Below are 6,000 nucleotides of genomic sequence, written 5' to 3'. Positions count from 1 at the left end.
TTTGGTGAGCATGTGTATATACTGTATATAGTGTAAGATTTGAATAAAATGAAAAAATAAAGGGTCTCACAGAACTCATATTCTGATTTTCTAGCACTTTTTGTAGAATTAAAGTGGTGAGCGATGGAGAAACATGAAGAAAGGAAGCTTGGGGATTCACAAGTGTTGGATTCACCATCCAAATATAGAGACGGCAACCGTGTCCACCTGAGATAGTGACATTAAATGATTAATATACTGAAAGATTAATAAGGTCATCACAAACTCTTTTAGCGGGAATGTTTGAGTTTAGCGGATGCTTACGTAATTGTTTCTGTGGGATTGAGAGCGTTTGGGAACCCCTGTGGGCAGAACATTCCCCATCCAGCTTCACAAGATCTTTGCATCTCTTTCATCTCTTTTTAATAACAGCAGGAGAGCCGGGATGAACGGTAACGGGAGCACAGGTCTGAAGAGCATCTGGATGAGATGAGCATGAGTTGAGAAGATCGAGATATGAACATTAATGGAGCTGTCTGATGATGAATATCTGCTCTGATGGTCGCAGGGAGTCGTTTAGCAAACGATTCAATCTATAGCCATGATTCTAATTCATCTTCTCCATAGGGATTCAAAATAAACTCAGTAAAGACTGACCAGCTCGGAGATAATCACATAACAAACTTTATTTTGGAGCGAAATATATTAATCCAATAAGAATTTTGGAGCATGTTTTAAGAAGATACTATTTCAATCTTTCTATTTCAAAATTTCACTTTAGATTACATTTTTTACTTGCCATTTTTTTGTGAAATTTACTATCAGTTTCTTGTTAAAATTTCAAAGAAATTCAAAATAATTTTCTTCCAGTGACTATAAAAATAAAACAGCTTATTGCAATATATATATAGGAAAGAAAAGTATGTGAACCACTTGCAGAATCTGTGAAAATGTGAATAATTTTAACAAAATAAGAGAGATCATACAAAATGCATGTTATTTTTCAAATACTTTTGAATGGGGTTATTTTAATAAATTCAGCTATTTTTTTATTTATTTTTTTTGTCTTGTGGATTATATGTAAACATCTTTTATGTCAAATATCTTACTCAGGACAGTGCTAAACAAAATCTAACATGCATTGTGTATGATCTCTTATTTTGTTAAAATTATTCACATTTTCACAGATTCTGCAAGTTGTTCTTGCAACTGTAGATGTTGTAATTTATATATATAACTGCTAAAAAATTATATAGCTAAAAATATATTACTAAAAATCGAAAATTAATGTGATTTATTATTGTGCGCACTTCTGGAATCTGGCTGATGCATTCTACTGAAAGAGAAATTTTGGTACACTTTTGTCAAAACTTTGGATTTTAATTATGCATATCCACTCAAAAATGAATTTACATAAAGATGACATCACTTTTAACAGACATGAAAGAAAAACCCAAGAGAAAGACAAAATACTTAAAAATACTCTCTCTCTCTCTTTGAGTTAATGCATATATTGTATATTTTTATTTATGTCTTATTGCTGATGGCTTGTGGTTGTTTAACATAATTGCCACCAAAATATCTCCAGGGATGAAGAACCTTATGAAAATGGAACAAGAGTCATAGAGGAAAAACATGACATAAATCCAGCCTAATGATGAGCAATTACAGAAGATCTGACAGAAGATGAATGAGGACACAATACACAGGATAAAAGTGTAGCAGACCATCAAAGATACAGCAGATCAGCTGTACAGTGGAGAGAAACAGAGCAATCATGCTGATTTAATACAGAAACAATCCTTTGTTTTCACTGCAACTTCTCCTCGCAGTTTCATTCTGTTCCTCTCTTGGTTCATTCGCAGTGTGTTAAAATGAAGCGACCCATGAGAACTGCTGAGTGGCAGTGACCTTCGTACAGAACGTTCTGGAACACTCCAGCGATCACATTAAACTCTTTTAATGGCTCTGTCTGTGCATACATTCAGTTCAGAACTGGAGCAGATGCTGAACACTAGAAATGAGGATAGGAGAGACTCTGAAGGTGCACAAACTTGAACAATTGTACGTTCAGTCAGCAAATTCTTCCTCTGAACATGATGTGGAGGAGATATTAATGCATTGCAACAATCTTGGTGACAAAAAATCTAAAATTGCAGATGAATCAAGAAAAGTGTTGATTTATAAATATAATATATTTTATCCAATAAAATGGCGCTCTAATGACAGTCATCAGAATCATCTACCTCACTTTAAACTGTAGAAATGAATCATATATTTCTCTTCTGTCAGACGTAATATCGTGGGATTCTCTGTGTGATCTTCACAGATGTTGAAGACTCGAGTGTGCTCGCTTACATAATGAAATGACACAAATTCACACTCGTTCATCTCTGAATTCACGCTATTTATCCCACTTTTGCATTTGAACACACATTCAATTCCTTATTCCATAAATAACCAGCAATATGCAAAATGAAGGAATAAATAAAACTAAAATATGCATAAACATCATAAGTGTTCACATACAGAGGCACAAACATATTCATATGCACACTCGTTTATAAGCAAATACACAAAACATTGCATCTCATAAATCAGTAAGATATTGGATTGCTTTTTCTCCAGAATCTCATTCTGATTCACCTACTGTATAATAAACACACGAGGAATACAAATGAGACACAGGGAGCAATTACTCTATAAAAAAATAAATGAATGCAATATTATTCACAGCCAGTGGCACTTTCTGTTCCAGTGGTTGACTGTTATTAATTACGATATTTCTTTTGTATTTGTTTAATGTTAGTTAACTCTTCATTATTAGTTAATGTTAGCTCAGATCCATTATATAATATTAACAGATACAACTTTTGATTTTAATAATGTATTAGCGAATGTTGAAATTGATTAATATATTCCTTATAAGTGTGTTTTCATTGTTGGTTTGATGTAACGTTACTGTAAAGTGTCTCTCATAGAGATCTCCACACCGGTTACGCCTCATTCTGATCTCAGTGCAGTTTGACAGTGATGTAGAACACGCCATATGTCAGTCGGCCAAATCATACATATTAACGAGATGAGGGAAGCGTGATGTCAGTATTTCTGAGAACTTCCTGTCACCCCGTAGAGGTCAGGAGGCGAGCCTCACACACACACACCTCTGATGAAGCAGGAGAAAGAGACTCAACTCTTCCTGATGTCACGAGTCGTGAGTTCAGATGCCCAGAAACACCCCGGAGACAGCGAGAGGCCGTGAGGTTTGATGAGAATCGCTGTGGCTCGTTATATAACGACTCAAAGCTCTGATATGATGGAGAGTGAGAGATGCTCCTTCTCCGTTTCTGAAACTCTGAATCCTGTAGAAACCAGAAAGGAACATTGTTAAATCTTGTTAAATTAAATTAATTTGACCTGAAACTGATGCAGATGTATTGAATATTAAAATGGGTATTGTTTTAAAGGGATGTTAATGCATTTCACAAGATGTAATATAAGATCCCCAGAATGTGAGTGTGAAGTTTCAGCTCAAAATCCCCCACAGATCATTTATTATAGCTTGTCAAATTTGCAAAAACACGCCGTTTTTGTGTGTGTCCCTTTAAATGCAAATGAGCTGCTGCTCCCGCCCCCTTTCCAGAAGAGGGCGGAGCTTTAACAGCTCAACAAAGCTGGAGAATCTCACGCAGCCAAAATGAGGAAAGTGTTCAGCCTTACATTATTTTTTTTTTTTTGGAATGGGTTTTGATTTCTGGCTCTATGACAAATAAAGTAGCTGATTCAAAGAGGTATGATGATATTCTATCCACATTATTCCAACGCCCCCTGACGCTTTGCGTGAATTATGGGTGCAACTTCCGTTAAGCTGTAAACAGTCAGTGAAAGGCTCGCTCTATGAACACAATAATGCATTTTTTTTAAAAAACTGGGTACAATGAGATTGTCACAGACACGTCAGGTTCCACCTCACTCCCTTACCCGCGCACTCAATCACCGGAATTCTAATCACCGCCACCTGCAGCTCATCACCACAGTCATCAGCCTCACTATAAGAACCCCACACTCACACACACACATTGTCCGGTCTCGTTCGTGATACACCTCGTTGTTCACCTACCTCAAGGACTCTCAAAACGATACTTACCTGTCTACATCATCTCCTTCGTCTCCATTGTCTCCAGTACTCCTCGTGTCCCTACCTGCTTGTGTGTGTGAGTGTTCCAGTCACCCATCTCCAGCGTCTCCTTCCACCATCACCTGCAATACAAAGAATAGGGACAGTATTACCTCTCTTTCACCTCCAAGACCCTCATATTCACCAGTCACTTACCTGTTTGCTCTGCTGATTGTCTCAATAAACACCCAACTGCTTTTATCTCTGCTTCCGGTGTCTCTGTTGTAACAGAAGACCGGACCACAACAGCCATACATCAGCATGAGCTACCATGACCCATTTCAAGAGCTCGTGGACGCTTTGCGACGAGCACTCACCCCTCAACCACAGTCACCGTCGCCAGGACCCCTCACCGCTGCCACTTCCGCATCCACTGTCACCGCTGCTTCACCTGTTTACACCGCCAGTCCCATGGCCAAACCAGCGCCCTACTCAGGATCGGCGGAGGATTGCAGCGGATTCCTTCTTCAGTGCGAGTTGGTCCTGGAGATGCAGCCGCACCTCTATCCCACCGAAACGGCGAAGATAGCGTTCATAATCTCCCAACTGCAAGGTAAGGCCCTTCAATGGGCGGATTCCCTCTGGACTCAAAAAGGCTCAGTCGTTAAATCCTATCCAGCGTTCGTCTCCCACTTCAGAGAAGTCTTCGGAAGACCTTTGGCTGACTCTTCTACTGGTGAGAAACTGTACAATTTAAAACAAGGAAACCAGACTGTTAACGATTATGCCTTGCAGTTCAGAACGCTCGCCGCAACCAGCGGCTGGAATGAACAAGCCCTCATCACCACCTTTCGACAAGGTTTGGAGCCTAATGTGCGGTTGCATCTCGCTGCATACGAGGACTCCATGGGACTCGAACAATTCATCCAACTCGCCATCCGTGTGGGTTCTCGTATGCAGTCGTGTCTCCTTGAGCACCAGGGCCAACCACTGACCACCACCCTCCTCCGTCGGTCCGAACCCGTCAGCTCTCCAGAACCAGCCACCGAACCCATGCAAGTGGATCACTCACGTTTGTCTCCAGCAGAAAGGCGGAGAAGGCTGACCCTGAATCTTTGCTTGTACTGTGGATCCCCTGGGCATGTCATCTCCACATGCCCAACCCGTCCTCCTCGACCTGTGGTGAGTGCTATCATTCCTTCAATCCAAAAGATGAAACCACTCACTACTATCGTAAACCTTACTGCTGCTAATGCTTCCGTTCCAGTGGTGGCGCTCCTCGATTCAGGGTCAGCAGGAAACTTCATCTCCGGCGCCCTCTGCCGACACCTCGGGCTCAAGACCTCGCCTTCTCCGGTTAACTACCAGGTCCACTCCATCACGGGCAAACCCCTAAGCCGAAAGATGGTTCGTCGCGTCACTGGTCCTCTTCTACTGCAAGTGGGTATCTTCCACTCTGAGACCATCCATCTGCTGGTTCTGGAGGAATCCACCGCTGACGTGGTTCTAGGGCGCCCGTGGTTGGAACTCCACAATCCCACCATCTCCTGGCGCACGGGCGAAGTCCTGAAGTGGGGCGACCACTGCTTCTCCAGCTGTTTCCCAGAACTTCCTGTTCCAAGATCTCCTCTCTCCAAGAATATCTCCGTGAACGCTACCTCCATCGAAAGTCCTGTGGAAAAACGCTCCGTCGATGTTCCACCCGACTACGCCCCCTTCAGTGACGTCTTCTGCCCGCAACGCGCCTCCAAGCTTCCTCCACACCGGCCATGGGACTGCGCCATAGATCTGTTACCGGGTGAGCCAGTGCCTAGGGGACGCATTTACCCCCTATCAGTACCGGAGGAGAAGGCCATGGAGGAATATATTAAAGAGGCCCTTAACCAAGGATACATCCGCCCGTC

Source organism: Chanodichthys erythropterus, chromosome 5 (assembly GCF_024489055.1).
Source record: "Chanodichthys erythropterus isolate Z2021 chromosome 5, ASM2448905v1, whole genome shotgun sequence".
In the NCBI taxonomy this organism is placed as follows: Eukaryota; Metazoa; Chordata; class Actinopteri; order Cypriniformes; family Xenocyprididae; genus Chanodichthys; species Chanodichthys erythropterus.
This window is presented reverse-complemented; position numbering follows the sequence as displayed.